Genomic DNA, 20,040 nt, shown 5'->3' with positions numbered 1-20,040 from the left:
TTGTGGAGGCTAGCTCTATTTATAGAGGCCCTGGGCCTCTCCCCGAATAATTGAGCGGGAAGCGCGCCAACAATTGGCCATTTTGAAGGAGAACATCTAGTACAAGTTATCCTGACCAAAGGTGGTCTTCGGCTACCAAAAGCACTGGTGATGACGCCGTCTTGGGCTCCACGGTGGCCTCCGTTCGGCCATCCGGCTGGTCTTGGTCTCGTTGCACCAAAATGGTAACCTTTGCCTGATACCTTGGCATGTGCTTGCCCCCTTTGCACCAAAGGGGAAACAAGGACCCTGCGCAGGCCGGCGCCCGCCTGGCCTTGATCGTCATGGCTTGCGTCATGGGATCCTCGCGAGGTACCCTTGCATTGATCTCTCCGCCTCCTCGCGAACCTGCCTGATGAGGCCGCTATTGAGGAAGCTTCCTGTCATCCACCCCACGAGGCTTGGCCCCTCACGAGGGTCTTGAGCTTGGGCTGATGAAGATGGGCCGCGCTGGGCCCCCACATGAGCCATGCCGCAGACCGCAGGCAGGCAAGTCTGGGGACCCCCGTTCCCAAAACGCCGACAGTAGCCCCCGGGCCCAAGGCGCGCGCGGGCTTGGCTTAGCAGAGAAGCGAAGGGGCAAGCGCGAAGCGCCGTGGGCCCTAACAGCTTGCGGCCTTGGGCGCCGTGTGGCGGTTGATTGGACGTGGGCGTCTGCACTTCCCATGATGCCTCGGCAACTGCATGACTGACAAAAGGGGGTGCCCGGGCCAGGCTTACTTCCCCTGCTCTCGTCCGTCTTTCCCTATATCCCCTTTCTCGCTTTCCTGCCTCTTGCTCCCGAAATCCTCCAGATCCGTCTCAATCCTTCGCATCCAGCACGCCATGGCGACTCGCAAGTCCCCGGCTGATGCTTGGTACTCGCCGGCCCTGGATTCCTCGAATTTGTCAGAGAAGAACCCGTCTGATGATGGTGGCGCGGGGCAGCGAGGGGGCGACTGTGCTCAAGGTCGGCTCTGACCAGCCTGAGGGCAAGGGGAGCACCTTCTACCCGTTCTTCGTGAGCGCCATTGTCGCCGGTCTGGTGCCTCCTTTCTCTGAGTTCTTCCATGCCGTTCTGCGCCAATACAACTTGCAGGCCCTGCATCTCCACCCCAACTCTGTCCTTCTCCTGGCGATTTTCACCTACTATTGCGAGGCTCATGTTGGTGTGAAGCCCTCGGTGGCCTTGCTAAGCCAATTTTTCTCCCTCCAGGTTTCTGGCGTTTGGGTCTCCGCATGCGCGAGCTTCATTGCATATTCCAGCTCCAACGCCATCTCGAAGCCTGGGAAGAGGATCGAAGGCTACCGGAGCAAGTGGGTCATGATGGATGTCGGGCGCCTCCACCCTCGTCTGGTATTGCCCACGGGGCAACCTAAGTCCGTTGACGCATGGTCCCGCGCGGAGCTCGTCGACCCTTGCGTGAAGGCAGTGTTGAGGAGGATGAACGCGGACCTGAGGCCAAGCAACTTGGGGGCGGCGAAGCTGACTGGGGCCACGCTCCTGAGGGATTTCTTGGAGCACCGGGTGGCTCCGCTTCATTGGCACTCGCTCCCACTGTGGAGGCTTGGAGGAGCAGACGCCGCCCTGCGCTTGAGCTCCGAGGCCCTGACCGACGATGATCTGACTGCGGCCCTCTATTCCTTGGTTGGGGGAGACGTGGCGAGCCCGGTGGGCGCCCCCGTCCCCTTGTTCCTTCGTGGCGACTGGGAGCAGGTGGTGAATGCCATGCCCACCTTCAACGGTGAGGGGCTGGTGCCCGCGGCAGCTCCCGATGATCTGGCGGTCCTGGCGATGGTGAACTTGTCCTACGGCAGCTCCACCGGGGAAAAGGGGGGAGAAGAGGAGGAGGAGGAAGCGTCCGACTCGGAGGAGACTAGCGAGGATTGGGGGGAGTCCTTCCCTCGGCGCAGGTCCCAGGCCATCCGTTCCATGCCGGACGATGACGAGGCCAGCGCCAGGTGAGGAAGGGAGGGCTCTTCCTCGGTCACGAGGAAGAGCAGGTCGAGCCTGGTTCCCCCAGGGTCGGCTCTGGTCCCTGGGGGGTCCAAGGCCAGCTCCATCCTTCCTGACGTGCCTTCTGCTTTCGGCCCCCCCAAGGCTGACCCCCGCTGTAGGCTCTCGGGCTTCAAGTTTGGCCGAAGGTTGCTTGAGTCCACGGACGACGTCCAGTAAGTGCTCGATTCGTGCTCTGCTAGGTTTCTGCCGCTGAGGCTTGACGTTTGCGCTCCTTTACCAGGCCGGCACCTGCTGCCAAGAGGTTGAGAGAGGCTTCTGCGGTCCCGCTTGGGGCGAATCCGTCTGCCAGGGCGACGCCTTCGGCTGTTGGGGGAGAGGACGGCAAGGCCCGCGCCTCTCTGACCCAACCGCCCTCGCGAGGCCAACTGGGGCACCCCGGCAAGGAGTCAGCCCCCGTGGCAGACGCTGCGGCCGTGGCAGCCAAGGCTCAGGAGGTCCCTTCCTGCCAAGCCGTGGTCACGCTGCCATCTTCTCTGCCTGCTCCATAGGTTCTTGTCTCTTCTGCTCCCTCCGCCGCTGTCCTGGACTAGGTTTCCAATGAGCTAAGCCAACTACGGGAGGATCTCCTGAGCGCGGACCCTCGTCTGGTGGCCGGGCGCCTGGAGTTGGCCTCTGGCTGGGCCCGTTCTGCTGCTTCCGTCTGAGCGGTGCTGAGCCAGGCCGTGTCGTCCTCAGACGAGGAGAAGCGGGCCGCTAACGAGGCCAAGGTCGTTCACGACGCTACCCTGGGCGACGCTGCAACTGCCCAGGGCCGCTGCAAGATGCTTGAGGCCGAGCTACAAGGCCAGCGCGACAAGCTCGCCAAGGAGGTGCACAGACGCCAGGAGAAGGAGAACGAGATGAAGGCTAGGGAGGCCGCCGCCAAGGACCGGGACGCCAAGCTTGATGACCGCCACAGCCGACTGGAGACGCTGGAGCGGTCGCTGAAGGCGGAGAGCACCGAGCTGGACGCCAAGGCGAAGGTCCTGACGGAGGACCGGTTGGCCTTCGCGAAGCTAGAGAAGAAGGCTCGTGGCATACTGAAGACGCTGTATGAGAGCGGCCTGGAGGAGCCGTTGGCTGGTGCGGAGGACGGCCCCGCCAAGCTGCTCCCCTTCCTGGTTGATGCGCTTGAGGACGTCGCGGACGGCCTTGGCCCCACGGTCGAGGACGAGGCGCGTACCCTGTCTTCTGCGGCGCTGACGCATGTCCTCAGCCATGTCTACCTGCGTGACACCAACGTCGACTTCGACAGCCTGCTGGACCCCGTGAGCGGCGACCGTGCCGCTGCCGCCGCTGAGGCCATGAGAGGCCGAGCCGAGGTTTTGCTGGGGAAGTTCTGCTCCCCCAGCGTCCTACCCGGGCGCGGTGCCGCCGGCCTCGCGACCTCGAGAGGCGAAGCCGTCCAGCGTGACTCCACCACCAGTGACGGTGTTACTTGGGAGTGATCCCTTCGCGACTTCCATCCTGTTTTATTCCTGCACATGCACCATGCCTCGCGGAGGCGTTTAAACTTGTGTTTGGCGTTGTGGAACAATCTTATGGCTTGTAATATTTTCTTTGAATTTCCTGGAATTTGCATTTTCCTCTCCTACTTGCTTACGCTCTGCGTCGGCAGGGCCCGGCCCCGCGTGTACCTCACCCAGCACTAGCCCCGACCGGAAACCTTGGACGAGACTAAGGAGTGAGGGGCTACGTGGCAAGTTAGGCTCCTGCGTCGCGATGCCCAGGAGTCCCGCTTGACGCGCGAGCAATAAGTAGGGAAGGGGGAGTGAGGAGTGGATTGATCATTCTACGTCGGCAGGGCCCGGCCCCGCGCGTACCTCACCCAGCGTTAGCCCCGACCGGAAACCATGGACGGGACTAAGGAGCGAGGGGCTACGTGGAAAGTTAGGCTCCTGAGTCGCGATGCTCAGGAGTCCCCCTTGACGCTCAAACGAGTTCCGTACCTTGGCTCCGCTCGGGGAGTGGCGCGCGACGACCAGGTCCAAGGGACCTGGCTGGGTGGCGTGCGCTCGGGCGAGGCCCGGGCGTAGCCCCCGTGTCCAGCCCCCTCGTGCGGCACTCCTGAGGGGAGGCGTTGCGATGGTGCCGGACACTGAGCTCTGGGCTCCCTGAGGTTGGTACCGCCATGGGCCACTCTCAATTGTTTATCACCAGCGCGGAGCATAGCGCTTCCGTATGTGTACGGGCATAGCCGCTCCTCGGCAGTGTCGTCAGCCAGCTGGAGCATGGTGCTTCCACTGGTGCGTGGGAGGGGGCTCCCCTCCGGGAGGAGCCCCCGGGGCGTGTACAGCCCCACCCTGACACATGACCGGCACGGTAGGGCTACGAGAGGTGTATCTAGGCACCCGTGAGCCAGCGCGGGACTCACGAGGCCCTACCTCGAGGCGGGTTGCGCCTGGCTCTAGGCCTTTATCAATTGGTGTGTTCCTGCAGGGTTGTTAGAATGCAAATGATCTACATCCTCAGGTCCTGGCCCTCGAGCGAGCTCAGCCGCTGCTAGTATGACAGGTCGCGATGCCGTTGGTCAAGGCCAGGGGGTGAGGGCTGGAGAGCCAGTGAGAGCCCATGAGTCGCGATGCTCAGGCGCCCCCCTTTTAACGTGCAAGCGCTTTGCATGACGACAAGCAGTAGGCGATAATTATGGGAATCAGATTAAGCGTGAAAGAACAACTTCATCCTAAGGTAAATGCTGGAAAAGCAACTGCCGCTAGGTCGGGCCTGAGCGGCGCCCCCAGCAAGGTAAATAAAGAGCAAAACCAAAATGGATACATGCGGCGGGGATGGACCCACGCGGCCTGGGAATGGTGCAACCCTGTGGGCGCTCCAAGCTGAAAGTAGAACTCTGAAAGATGTCACCTGGTGCTATTGAAGATGAAGTGATGCTGAGGAAGTAAGTGATGCGCGGTGAAGACGTCAGCCCTCATGATCCCCCAGGCCCAGGGGCCTCGGGAGGCTCCGGTGGCACGTGCAGGTCTTCGGGGACCATCGCCACCTCCGCCAGGACCGCGCGATGCCTGACCTCCTGAGCCTCCAGAATGCTCCTCAACAGGCGCTGATGTGCGGCGACCGTGCTCGGTAGGCCGAAGGGCATGCGAACGTAGCTGTGAGGTGGTCCCTCGCAGCGCCCTACGGCCGAAGGCCATAGGCGCTCCTGGGACGCAGCTCGGTTGAGCCCTGGTACGTCGACGCAGACGCGCAGTCATCCGTCCTCGCCTGGATGTGGGGCCACGGCAGGTAAGCGGCGGCTGCCGCGCATGACTCTGGACTCTTGTAGCTCATGGGTGTTCCTTGCGATGAACTCCTGAGGGTTTGGCCTCCTTTGACTTGTACCTTCCCGAGGGAAGCGTGCTTGAAAGCACCCCTCCAAGTGGTGCCCGAGCGCCTCCCCCGCGACCTTGGCAAGGTCGGCGGCTGTCCAAGAGAGAGCCCCCGAGCCCTGCCTGAGGAGGGCGCCGGGCGCGCCTTCCTATGCGTGAGAGGGTGGCGCTCCCTGATCCGGCGCGAATCCTGACGCGATACCTCCGGAGGTGCCTGCCTCCTTGTGGCTTAGGCCAGGTGAGGTCTTCTTCTTCTTGAGGGTCACCTCAGGAGGCCTCCCGCTCCCGTGATCTGGGTCTTTGATTGTTGTGGCTTGGAACGCACGCTCAAGCGAGCACACTGCGTCCCTTTCTTCACAGGGTACGGTGATGACTCCACCGCTTCCTGGCATCTTGAGGACATTGTAACCATGGTGAGTCACTGCCATAAACTTGGCTAGGGCTGGGTACCCGAGGATGGCGTTGTATGGCAGGCGGATGTGAGCGACGTCGAAGTTGATGAGCACGGTGCGGTAGTTGTTGCGTTGCCCGAAGGTGACCGGAAGGGGAACCTGCACAATTGGAACAGTGGAACCATCGGTGACTCCTGAGAAAGGCTTGGTCGGCTGAAGCTGGTCGTACGGTACTTGGAGATTGTCGAGCGTCTCGACGGACAGGACGTTGAGTCCTGCCCCGCCATCGATGAGGGTCCTGGTGACCTGCACGTTGCTGATGACTGGGGAGCAAAGCATCGGGAGGATTCCGGCCGTTGCCGCACACTTGAGTTGGTCTGCGGAACTGAATGTGATCGCGCACGAAGACCACCTGAGAGGGCACGTGGCCTCAAGCTTGGGAAGGACTGCATTCACCTCGCAAGCAAACTGCTTGAAGATGCGTTGTGAGGCTGGGCCTGGGCACCACCCAAGATGCAAGCAATTGCACGCGGCTCTTGGAAGCCCCCAGCCCCATCGTCTTGGTGTTGGTCTTCGTTCCTCCTTGGTGGTGGCGGCAGAGGAGGGTGGCCCTCATGAGGCTGGTCCCTCCAGCCTCCCTCGCGAGGCGGGTCCTGCCAGCGGTCCTCGCGAGGGCGGTCACGCCATCCCTGGCGAAGGCCACGGTCTTCCCATCGTCCGCCACCTCTTCCTCCTCCTCGGCCATAGCCCCTGTCGTTGCGCTCTGGGCATCAGCCGATTCGCCCATCTCACACGGCTCTGAGCTCTTGACACTCGTTGGTATTGTGGGTGTGGATGTCGCGGTACACGCAGTACCGTCCGCCCTTGGATGACTCAGGCTGATCCCTGCGTCGCTTGGTGTCCGGTTCCGCTGCTAGCACGGCAGCCCCCTTGCGCTTCACGTCTTTGGCCTTGAGCTTCTTTTCTTCCGGGTCAGCTGTCGGGAGCTTGAGGAGGGAGAGACGCCCTTCCTCAGCCCTGGCGCACTTTATCGCCAAGTTGAACAGCTCCAGGGATGTGCACAGGTCTTCATGGATTGCTAGCTCTTCCTTCATCTTGACGTTGCGCATGCCGTCGGAGAAGGCTGAGATGATGGCTTCTTTAGTTACCTTGGGGATCTTGAGGCGAGCGTAGTTGAAGCACTGGATGTACTTCTGCAGGGTTTCTCCTGGTTGTTGCTTGATGCGGCGCAGGTCGCTCATGGCCGGGGGCCGGTCGCGAGTGCCCTGGAAGTTGGTGATCAAGCGGGTGCGCATCTCGCTTCAGGAGGAGGGGCCAGGTTCAGGAGCCAAGTGCGGGCGCCGTCCTGCGCCATGGGGAACCAATTCGCCATGACCTTTTCGTCTCCGATGGCGGCTACGATGCCCAGCTCATAGAGCTGCAGGAACTCTACGGGGTCCGCTGTGCCACTGTAGCGGGGAGGGAGGTCAGGCTTGAACTTGCCTGGCCATGTGACGCCGTGCAGCTCGGGGGTGAAGGCGAGGCAGCCCGCCGTGGCCACCGGTGCCCTTTGCTGGTGCTGGACTTGCTGGTCACCATGCGCCACCACTGGGAGCAGCGCGAGGTCTTGTCGTGGAGGCGCTGGGGCGTGATCTTGGCACGCCAGCGCTGAGAGCGCGCGAGCACCTTCCCGGGGACGTGGGATCTCTTGGCAGCTCCCTTCTTGCTGCGCAGGCGCCGGACGTGGAGGGTCTCGCCCTGGGGCTGCGCGCCTTGGAGCCAAGGCACCTTCTTGGGGAGGAGGTGGCGGAGGCGCCTCCTGATCCTCGACCCCTACAGGGGACGGAGGGCGAGGCAGCGAGAGGGACCGCAAGGGGGAGCCCCCTGCGGCACTGACGAGCTCAATGATGCGGGCGAGCCAGTCCTCGTAGAGGTCGTCGACGGGGTGATAGTGCAGGAGCTCCGCGCCAAGAGCAGTGAGGCGTGCACATCCATTGGTACATGACGGGCGTGGGACGACGAGCCAGCTGGAGTCAGCGACGGGGTGGAGGTGCGGCCATCCCGCCGCACCGAAGGATGCTGGGACGAGGCCTGCTGCTCGTTCCCCGCCAGGCCGGTGGCGGCGTTGGCGGCGGGCAACGGGGAACGACGAGGGGGGCTGCAGACGGGCACCGTCTGGGCGATGCGAGTGGCATGAGCAGCCCGGCACTCGGCGCGAGCCCGACGAGTGACAGCCATGGACACGACGGAAGATCACACGCGAACAGCGGAAGAAAGATTCTCGCGCACCCCTACCTGGCGCGCCAAATGTCGGATTTCGGGTTCTGGCAGACCCTTGAGGTTCGAACACTGGGGTGCGCGCGGAGATCTCTCCCCTACTGATCTACGTATGATCCTCTCGTGCGAACTAAGATGAAAATGATGAACAACACAAGAGACACGAGGTTTATACTGGTTCGGGCCACCGTTGTGGTGTAATACCCTACTCCAGTGTGTGGTGTGGTGGATTGCCTCTGGGGCTGATGATGGACAGTACAAGGGAAGAATAGCCTCGCGAGGGGTATTCTTGAGCTGGTGCGGTATGTTCTACTTAGTCTCTACTGGGTTTCTCCCCTCTCTTCCTCTCCTTCTCCCCCCCCCTTTCCTTTGTGGAGGCTAGCTCTATTTATAGAGGCCCTGGGGCTCCCCGAATAATTGAGCGGGAAGGGCGCCAACAATTGGCCATTCTAAAGGGGAACATCTAGTACAAGTTATCTTGACCAAAGGTGGTCTTCGGCTGCCAAAAGCACTGGTGATGACGCCGTCTTGGGCTCCACGGTGACCTCCGTCCGGCCGTCCGGCTGGTCTTGGTCTCGTTGCACCGGAATGGTAACCTTTGCCTGTGCTTTCCCCTTTGCACCAAAGGGGAAACAAGGACCCTGCGCAGGCCGGCGCCCGCCTGGCGCCCGCCTGGCCTAGATCGTCATGGCTTGCGTCATGGGATCCTCGCGAGGTACCCTTGCATTGATCTCTCCACCTCCTCGCGAGCCTGCCTGATGAGGCCGCTCTTGAGGAAGCTTCCTATCGTCCACCCCGCGAGGCTTGGCCCCTCGCGAGGGTCTTGAGCTTGGGCAGATGAAGATGGGCCACGCTGGGCCCCCACCTGAGCCACGCCGCAGGTCACAGGCAGGCAAGTCTGGGGACCCCCGTTCTCAGAATGCTGACACGCGCAGCTCAGCACCCTCGCCTGGGTGGTGAGCTGCGCCCTATGAGCGGCTGTCGCCGCGCAAGGCTCTTGCGTCTTGTAGTTCCTGTGTGGTCTTGGTGATGAACTCCTGAGTGATGGGCCCCCTTGCCGTATGTTCTTGTAACACCCCGGATATGATTTACCCAATTTGTACTCCAACTCTTGTCGTTTCCTGCCTTAAGTTATTTTATTTTCTTGGGTTTGGGTCTTTGTCTCCGTGTGTTGTTATCGTTGTCATGCATCTCTTATCATGTCATCATGTGCATTGCATTTTCATACGTGTTCATCTCATGCATTCGAGCATTTTCCCCGTTGTCTGGTTCGCATTCCGGCGCTTCATTCTCCACCAGTGGTCATTTCTACCTTTCTTTCGTGTGTGGGGATTAAACATTTCCGGATTGGACAGAGACTTTCCAAGCGGCCTTGGTTTACTACCGGTAGACCGCCTGTCAAGTTTCGTATCATTTGGACTTCGTTTGATACTCCAACGGTTAAACGAGGGACCAAAAAGGCCTCGTGTGTGTTGCAGCCCAACACCCCTTCAAGTTGGCCCAAAACCCACCAAAACCTTCCCCATCATCTAGAGCGTTCGATCGCGATCGCGTGGCCGAAAACCGCACCTCATTTGGACTCTCCTAACTCCCGCTACCTCTATAAATAGAACCCCATTTCCAATCCCCGGATCTTCTCCCCCCTAACCCTAAAAATCGGATCTCCGACGCCGCCGGACACGTCCGGACGGAGCCGGATGCATCCGGATCCGCCACCGCCAACCGCCGCCTGCCATGTGGCGCGCCGCCGCCCGCACCCGCTCCAGCCCGCTCCGGCCCGGGGAGAGCCCCCGAGGCCTGAGCCGCCCGCCGCCCGATCCCGCCTCCACCGGCTCCCGGGCGCCCTTCTCCTCCATCTCCGGTCGCCCGGGCCACCGCACCGCCATCGCCGGACCGCGCCGCTCCGGTCGCCGTCTCGCCGAGTCGCCCCGGCCGCCGCCGGCCAACTACGTCGCCGCGCCGCACCGCGCCGGTCGCCGCATCGCCGCACCGCGCCCCTCGCTGGCGGAGCCGAGCTCCACCCCGGCCACCTTGCCGCCTCCCCGAGCTCCGGCCACCTCGGCTTCTTCTCCGGCGAACAGCTCCGGCGACCTCGGGAGACGTGCCAGATCTGAGATCTAAAATCTCGAGGGTTGACTTTTTGCCCGAAACCCTAGTTCATATGCTCCTGTTCATCGCATCGTAACTCCTCATCCGTAGCTCCGTTTTGGGCATATAGCATATCAAAATGTTCGCCTCAGAGAGCACATCATTTCATTCCATTGCATCATTTTCATTTGAGCTCATCGTGATGCCCTAAATGCTGTTAGAATAGTGCTACTTGAGATAATTGTCAGATCTACTGCTCCATTTAGATATTTGTCATTTTTGCCATGATTATTGTGTGCATGATATGCCCATGAGCTCTACATATGTTTTGTTAAGGGTTTTGCCATCTTTCCAGAGGTGCAACCCATGTATTTTTGTGATGTGTTTGGTGTCTAGCACAAGCTTGCAAAGTGAGGCACTTGGTAATGCTGATTTCAGGGACTTAGCATTTCCACTAAGTCTTTGAGCTGTTTATCTCATATGGCCATATGTTCATGTTGTTTCCTAGTGATCCGTGCCTCTTTTGAGGATGATGAGTAAGGATGTTTTGTTAATCTTGTAGTGCTCTATCCATCCATGTCTTTTTTTGGAATTATGGAGCACCCTAGCTTGAGTCAATCGAGCTCTACTTTTGTCATTTCGTGAATCTGGGCAGATTGTCTACTTGTTAGCGATTTTGCCGATGATGTTGTAGTTGGTCCGTGCATGCTATGTTATTGTTCTTGCCATGTCTAGCTTGCATTTTGTGTATTCTTGATGGATGTATGCTTAGTTTGTCATGACTTGCTCTGTAGTGGGTGCATCGAGCTCGTAAACATGCCTACTTGATATCTGTTTCAGCATGCTCCTGTTTTCACTAAGTCTAAGAACTGATTATGTTTTTGCCATGTTCACATGCTTGCAATTGTATTTTATGATCCCTTTTGGCTCAAGGTCACTAAGGGACTTTTGTTAAGCTCTTTGAGTAGCTCCATGCCATGCTTTACTTTGCCATGTTCAGGTCCTGTAGCATGTAGTTTTGTTGCTCCAAAGAGTGCTATCTGATCTGAAATTCCAGACAAGTGTTAATTTCACTAAGTCTGAGATCTGTTTGTCATATGCATTTTTGCCATGCTTGTTTGAACCTGTTAATGGATGAATTGGCCGTAGCTCAGTGCTAGACTTTTGTTAAGCATCATGAATGCATCCCTGCCATGTATTTTGTTGTCATGTTTGGGTGCTGCAGCATGTTCGTCTTGTTGCATTTAGATGGCTACTTGCTGTAAATCGCAGAACGTTGTCATATTTGAATTGCTTGCCATTTCCAAACCGTATCTCCGATTCCGGCGTTCTTTATATCGTTTTCAACCGATTTCATCTCATCTTTCCAGTGGAACACTTGGATTCCCAAGTTGAGGCCAGTGTCATGCGTTCCTTGTCAAATCTTGCATATGCATCCCGCATCGCATCCCGTATAGCATACCATCTTTGCATCATATTGTTTGAGCTTTGCACGTGGTTGATTGTTCCGTTTGCTTGTTTGTCTTGTTTGGGTAGAGCTAGGAGACGAGTTCGCTAACGGGGAGCCCGTTGAGTTTGCTTTCGAGGATCCAGTCAACTCTGACAACTTTGCAGGCAAGATGATCATACCCTCGAAATCACTACTATCTTTGCTATGCTAGATTGCTCGCTCTTTTGCTATGCCAATGCTACGATGCCTACCACTTGCTTTCAAGCCTCCCAAATTTCCATGTCAAACCTCTAACCCACCATGTCCTAGCAAACCGTTGATTGGCTATGTTACCGCTTTGCTCAGCCCCTCTTATAGCGTTGCTAGTTGCAGGTGAAGATTGGAGACCGTTCCTTGTTGGAACACTATTTACTTGTTGGGATATCATTATATTGCCATGTTATCTTAATGCATCTATATACTTGGTAAAGGGTGGAAGGCTCGGCCTCTCGCCTAGTGTTTTGTTCCACTCTTGCCGCCCTAGTTTCCGTCATATCGGCGTTATGTTCCCGGATTTTGCGTTCCTTACGCGGTTGGGTTATAATGGGAACCCCTTGATAGTTCGCCTTGATTAAAGCTTTTCCAGCAATGCCCAACCTTGGTTTTACCTTTTGCCACCTAGTCTTTTTTTTCCCTTGGGTTTCCGGAGCCCGAGGGTCATCTTATTAAACCCCCCTAGGCCAGTGCTCCTCTGAGTGTTGGTCCAACCCGTCAGCCGCCGGTGGCTACCAGGGGCAACTCTGGGCTGGCCTACCGGAAGTTTAGACAATATGAGTGTGCCCTGAGAACGATATATGTGCAGCTCCTATCGGGATTTGTCGGCACATTCGGGCGGTGTTGCTGGACTTGTTTTAACCTGTCGAAGTGTCTTGAAGAACCGAGGTACCGAGTCTGATCGGAACATCTCGGGAGGAGGTCTATTCCTTCGTTGACCGTGAGAGCTTGTCATGGGCTACGTTGGGACTCCCCTGCAGGGATTTGAACTTTCGAAAGCCGTGCCCGCGGTTATGGGCAGATGGGAATTTGTTAATGTCCGGTTGTAGATAACTTGAACCTTAACTTAATTAAAATGAATCAACTGAGTGTGTTACCGTGATGGCCTCTTCTCGGCGAAGTCCGCGAAGTGGACACGGTGTTGGAGTAATGCTTGCGCAGGTTGCTCTCTAGTTTCTCGCTCGTGCCTTGCCTCCTCTTCTCGCTCTCTCTTGCGAACAGGATAACCACCATATATGCTAGCCGCTTGCTGCAGCTCCACTTATTTACCTTGCCTTGCCTATTAAGCTTAAATAGTCTTGATATCGAGGGTGCGAGATTGTTGAGTCCCTGTGGCTCACAGATTACTTCCAAACCAGATGCAGGGCCTGATGATTCCACTCCAGGTGACGCGCTTGAGCTCAAGTGGAAGTTCTACGAGGACTCTCAACGATACAATGTTTCCTTTCCTGATGATCAGTAGTGGTGCCCAGTTTGGGTGATCGGGACCGTGTCGCATGTTGGGTTATCTTTAATTTTGGCGCCGTAGTCGGGCCATGAGTGTTTGAATGATGCAATGTTATTTATGTACTTGATTGACGTGGCGAGTGTAAGCCAACTATGTTATCTCCCCTTTTGTTATCTATATTACATGGGATGTTGTGAAGATTGCCTATCTTGCGACATATGCCTTCAATGCGATTATGTCTCTAAGTCATGCCTCGACACGTGGGAGCTATAGTCGCATCGAGGGTGTTACAAGTTGGTAATCAGAGCCTTCCCCGACCTTAGGAGCCCCATTGCTTGATCGTCATTAGCGACCGAGTTGTGTCTAGAAAAATGTTTTGAGTCATTTAGGAATTATATATCGGAGAGTTTAGGAATTCTTTTTACTTCCCAGTCTTCTCATCGCTCTGGTGAGGCTTCCTGACGTAGAGGTTTGACTCTTCTCTTCTCAAATTTCACTAAAAAAAAATTAGGATCACACGGGTATCTTGGAATCGTTCCGATGGTTTTATGATGAGAACATTGTCTTGGTGCTTCCTGTCAGGGGTTTTGTGGAAGTGTCCCGGGGAGTTGAGCTCTGAGGTGTTGTTGTCATAATTTTATCGTTGCAGTTCTGAAATACCTGAGTTTAGTACGCCGACATCGAAAATCTCTTTTATGCAGTTCGTTGGTGAGATAACCTCGACGCCACCCAGTACTGGGGCGGGAGTTCGGGAGTATCGCCATAACTTGTATAATGGATGCTTTTCGAAGGTTGAGGTAGATGGTTTCCGAAGTTTTCTCGGTTATGTGTTGAAGAATGGATACAGCTGGATGTAGGATTTGCTAGATTTGGGTGAGATATTATGCTTCCCCTGTATCCCCAACAGCTGATTGCATAACCGGAAAGGTTCGGGAGTTTCATAGATGGGAATTCTCGTATCTCTAGTTCTTCTTCCACGGATATTTGGTTTGAGATTGGGATTTCTTACCGAGTATTCGTTCTTGATCCATACCTTGTTGATTTATTTCTCTATGTAATTCTAAGTGGCTTATCAATTTATGGATATGTGACCATTTCAAGAGGAATGCATTCGTTCATTTTGTTCGGATGTGAAGACTTTATGTTGCAATTTTCATTCTATTGGATTCAGCTTCATCTATCTGTCTTTGTGCTGACGGTGGTCAACCTCTTCAGGATGGTCCAGCTAAGAGCACCAATCAGAATCAGAATCAGGATCCGCCACCACCTCCACCTCCTCCGGAGGCATGGCAAGCTGTGATGGCCGCAACCAATGCAAACACACAGTTGATCATGCAAATTCTTCAAGAGCGCAATCAAGGCAACCAAGGGAACCAAGGCAACAATCAGAATCACTTTTCTACACTCAACCAGTTCCTTGCTAACGGGCCAAAGACTTTCAGCAATTGTGTTGAGGCAACCGATGCTGACGATTGGCTCGTCGATCTGTGCAAGCATTTCGAGTGCAGTAATGTCAGTCCTGAGGACTTCGTCAAGTTCGCTTCCTTCCAACTCAAAGATCAAGCTGCAGAATGGTTCCAGCAGTACAAGGATTCCAGAGGTGGACGTGTGATCACTTGGGATGAATTCCGTCAAGACTTCAAAGCTCACCATATCCCTCAGAGCGTGGTTGAAAGCAAGCGTGAGGAATTCCGCAACCTGAAGCAAGGCTCTTTGTCTGTCTATGACTACAACAAGTTGTTCCATAAGCTCACCCGCTTTGCCAAGCAGGACGTTCCTGATGAGAAGAGCATGATATACCAGTTCAGGGGTGGTCTCAGAGAAGAAATTCAGCTAGCTCTTGTTCTCTTTGAACCCTTGAGATACGATGAGTTCTACAACATGGCACTGAAGCAAGAGGCCGCCCAACTGAGGTGTGATGCTTCCAAGAAGCGAGTCAGAGATGCTACTCCTTCTTCCTCTACTCAAGTGGCCAAGCAGCAGAAGTATTGGCTTCCTCCTCCTCCGTACCGTCAGCCGTATCAGCAGAAGAGCAAAGGTGGCAGTGGATCTTCCCACCCACCCAACCCTGGCTTTCAGAACAAGACTTTGTCTCAAGCTCCAAGATCAAGTGCTCCGTATCACCGTCCGCTTTCAGAGGTCACGTGCAACAAGTGCCAACAGAAGGGTCACTATGCCAACAAGTGTCTCAACCAGAGGCGTCTCCCTCCTCCTCCTCCTGTCAGATCGGCAAGTACAGCTGTGGTCAAGCATAACCCCAAGAACGCCAAGGTCAACTTGATGAATGCAGCTCAGGCAGAGGATTCGTCAGATGTCATCATGGGTAACCTTCCTGTTAACGATGTTCTCGCTAAAGTACTTTTTGATACTGGTGCATCGCATTGTTTTATCTCAAGACCTTTTGCATCTAAGCATGGTTGGTTCTCTCAAGTCATGCATAAACCGTTAGCAGTTGTCTCTCCGAGTAGATGTTTGCTTGCTAACTACGAGGTTCCGGATATTTCTATCTCGATGGGTGATTTCAAGTTTCTGGCTTATCCAATGATCCTTGGTAACTCAGATATTGATCTTATTCTCGGGATGGATTGGCTTTCTAAGCACAAGGCGCATCTTGATTGTGCAGCCAGGCAGATTCAATTGACTCATTCGTCTGAGGATGTAATTGTCTTTGCCGCTTGTGATAATACAATCCGTCTATTTTCTCTCAATGAGAAGGGTGAACTGGATGCTATCTCGCAAATTCCAGTCATTTGCGAATATCAAGATGTCTTTCCAGAAGAGCTTCCAGGAATGCCCCTACATCGGCCAGTTGAATTCGTCATTGATCTTGAGCCTGGCACGGAACCGGTGTGCAAGCATCCTTACAAGCTCGGACCTGAAGAGTTGAAGGAGCTGAACAAGCAACTCGATATTCAAGAGAGAATGGGTCTCATCCGGCCTAGTTCTTCTCCGTGGGGTTGTGGTGTTCTTTTTGTGAAGAAGAAGGATGGAACGGACCGACTTTGTGTTGACTACCGTCCATTGAACAAGAAGACCATCAAGAACAAATACCCACTTCCCAACATCAACGAGCTGTTCGAACAACTCAAAGGTGCCCAAGTATTCTCCAAGCTTGATCTCCGTATGGGTTATCATCAGATTCGAATCCGTGAACAAGATATTCCCAGGATGGCTTTCAGGACAAGCTATGGTTCATATGAGTACACTGTCATGTCTTTTGGCCTCGTCAACGCTCCTCCGACTTTCTCTCGCATGATGAACTTCATCTTCAACGCCTACACCAATGACTTCGTTTTGGTCTATCTCGACGACATTCTGTTTTTCTCGAAGAACAAGGAAGATCATGCCAAGCACTTGCGTTTGGTACTCGATAAGCTCAGAGAACACAAGTTCTACGCCAAGTTCTCCAAGTGAGAATTTTGGCTCAATGAGATTCTTTATCTTGGTCATATCATCTCTGCCAAGGGCATTGCGGTGAATCCTGAGAAGGTGTCTGCAATTGTGAATTGGGAACCTCCTCAGAACGTGAAGCGACTCCGTAGCTTCCTCGGTCTCGCAAGCTACTGCCGAAGATTCGTTGAAAACTTTTCCAAGATCGCGAAGCCTCTCTCAAATCTTCTCCAGAAGCACGTCAAGTACGTTTGTTCTCCGGAGTGTGACATTGCTTTCAACACTTTGAAAGAGAAATTGATCACTGCTCCAGTTCTCACTCCGCCTGATGAATCCAAGCCGTATGAGGTCTTTTGTGATGCCTCTCTCCAAGGTCTTGGTGCAGTGTTGATGCAAGAGAAGAAAGTTGTTGCTTATACCTCTCGCCAGTTGAAGCCCAATGAGAAGAACTACCCCACTCATGATCTCGAGTTGGCGGCAGTTGTGCATGCTCTCTTGACTTGGAGACATCTCTTATTGGGAAGAAAAGTGGACATTTTCACTGATCACAAGAGTCTCAAGTACATCTTCACTCAGCCTAATCTCAACCTCAGGCAAACTCGATGGGTCGAAATGATTCAAGAGTATAATCCGAGTATCGAGTATACTCCAGGCAAGGCCAATGTGATTGCTAACGCATTGAGCAGGAAGGCTTATTGCAACAGTCTGATTCTCAAGCCTTATCAACCCGTGCTTTGTGAAGCTTTCCGCAAACTTAATCTGCAAGTTGTTCCTCAAGGTTTCCTCGCCAACCTTCAAGTCTCTCCTACCTTGGAAGACCAGATTCTCCAAGCTCAGCTTCTTGATGCTATGGTGAAAAAGGTGAAGATTGGGAGTGCCAAGAGTCAACCCAAGTACAAGTGCTACCGCCTTGATGACAAGGACACTCTCTTCTTCGAGGATCATATTGTTGTTCCCAAAGGTGACCTCAGTAAAGTGATCATGAACGAGGCTCACAATTCTCTCCTCTCCATCCACCCTGGGAGCACGAAGATGTATCAGGACCTCAAGCAGGCTTATTGGTGGACTCGAATGAAGCGCGAGATTGCTCAATTCGTGAATGAGTGTGATGTCTGCAGAAGAGTGAAGGCAGAACACCAAAGGCCAGCTGGTCTCCTCCAACCTCTTGCCATTCCAGAATGGAAGTTTGACCACATTGAGATGGACTTCGTGACTGGGTTTCCAAAGTCCAAACGTGGCAATGATGCTATATTCGTTATCATCGACAAACTCACTAAAGTGGCTCACTTTCTGCCTATCAAAGAGTCAATCACTGCAGCTCAATTGGTGGAACTCTATACCTCTCGAATTGTCTCTCTGCACGGTATTCCACAAGTGATCTCTTCAGACCGTGGCAGCATCTTTACCTCCAAGTTTTGGGATTCTTTTTAGAAGGCCATGGGCACCAACATCCGCTTCAGCACAGCTTTCCATCCTCAAACTAGCGGTTAAGTCGAGCGTGTCAATCAGATTCTTGAAGATATGCTCAGGGCATGTGTGATCTCCTTCGGCATGAAGTGGGAGGATTGTCTTCCATATGCTGAACTCTCCCACAACAACAGTTTTCAAGCAAGTTCGGGCAAGGCCCCATTTGAAATTCTGTATGGCAGGAAGTGCCGTACCCCTCTCAACTGGTCTGAAACCGGTGAACGTCAGCTTCTCGAAAATGACTTAATCACAGAGGCAGAGGAGATGTGCAAAGTCATTCGAGATAACCTCAAAGCAGCCCAATCCCGTCAGAAGAGCTACTATGATAGTAAGCACCGTGATTTGGCTTTCGAGATCGGAGATCATGTTTACCTCCGCGTCTCTCCTATGAAAGGTACTCGTCGCTTCGGTATCAAAGGGAAGCTTGCCCCCAGATACGTGGGACCTTTCAAGATTGTCAGCAAGAGAGGCGATCTCGCCTATCAACTCGAGCTTCCTTCAAACTTTGCAAATGTTCATGATGTGTTCCATGTCTCTCAGCTCCGAAAGTGCTTCAAGACTCCTGACCGCACCGTCAACTTCGAGGACATTGAGCTCCAAGAAGATCTCTCTTATCGTGAGCACCAGTGGCTATTCTTGAAGAGACTGAACGCAAGACTCGCAACAAGTCAATCAAATTCCTCAAAGTCAAGTGGTCACACCATTCCGACCGTGAAGCTACCTGGGAACGTGAGGATCACCTCCGTTCTGAGTACCCGGTGTTCTTTCAGTCCTAGATCTCGGGACAAGATCCTTTCGTAGTGGTGGAGTGTTGTAACACCCCGGATATGATTTACCCAATTTGTACTCCAACTCTTGCTGTTTCCGGCCTTAAGTTATTTTATTTTCTTGGGTTTGGGTCTTTGTCTCCGTGTGTTTTTATCGTTGTCATGCATCTCTTATCATGTCATCATGTGCATTGCATTTGCATATGTGTTCATCTCATGCATTCGAGCATTTTCCCCGTTGTCCGTTTTGCATTCCGGCGCTTCGTTCTCCTCCGGTGGTCATTTCTACCTTTCTTTCATGTGTGGGGATTAAACATTTCCGGATTGGACCGAGACTTTCCAAGCGGCCTTGGTTTACTACCGGTAGACCGCCTGTCAAGTTTCGTATCATTTGGACTTCGTTTGATACTCCCAACGGTTAACCGAGGGACCGAAAAGGCCTCGTGTGTGTTGCAGCCCAACACCCCTCCAAGTTGGCCCAAAACCCACCAAAACCTTCTCCATCATCTAGAGTGTTCGATCACGATCGCGTGGCCGAAAACCGCACCTCATTTGGACTCTCCTAGCTCCCTCTACCTCTATAAATAGAACCCCATTTCCAATTCCCGGATCTTCTCCCCCCTAACCCTAAAAATCGGATCTCCGCCGCCGCCGGACACGTCCGGACGGAGCCGGACGCGTCCGGATCCGCCACCGCCAACCGCCGCCTGCCACGTGGCGCGCCGCCACCCGCGCCCGCTCCGGCCCGCTCCAGCCCAGGGAGAGCCCCCAAGGCCCGAGCCGCCCGCCGCCCGATCCCGCCTCCACCGGCTCCCGGCCGCCCTTCTCCTCCATCTCCGGCCGCCCGGGCCACCGCACTGCCATCGCCGGACCGCGCTGCTCCGGTCGCCGTCTCGCCGAGTCGCCCCGGCTGCCGCCGGCCAACTCCGTTGCCGCGCCGCACCGCGCCGGTCGCCGCATCGCCGCACCGCGCCCCTAGCCGGCGGAGCCGAGCTCCACCCCGGCCACATCGCCGCCTCCCCAAGCTCTGGCCACCTCGGCTTTTCTACGGCGAACAGCTCCGGTGACCTCGGGAGACGTGTGAGATCTGAGATCTAAAATCTCGAGGGTTGACTTTTTGCCCGAAACCCTAGTTCATATGCTCCTGTTCATCGCATCGTAACTCCTCATCCATAGCTCCATTTTGGGCATATAGCATATCGAAATGTTCGTCCCAGAGAGAACATCATTTCATTCCATTGCTTCATTTTCATTTGATCTCATCTTGATTCCCGAAATGCTGTTAGAAGAGTGCTACTTGAGATAATTGTCAGATCTGCTGCTCCATTTAGATATTTGTCATTTTTGCGATGATTATTGTGTGCATGATATGCCCATGAGCTCTACATATGTTTTGTTAAGGGTTTTGCC

This window comes from Triticum urartu, chromosome 3 (assembly GCF_003073215.2).
Source record: "Triticum urartu cultivar G1812 chromosome 3, Tu2.1, whole genome shotgun sequence".
NCBI lineage: Eukaryota > Viridiplantae > Streptophyta > Magnoliopsida > Poales > Poaceae > Triticum > Triticum urartu.
The sequence above is the reverse complement of the archived record's forward strand: the minus strand, read 5'-3'. Positions refer to the sequence as shown.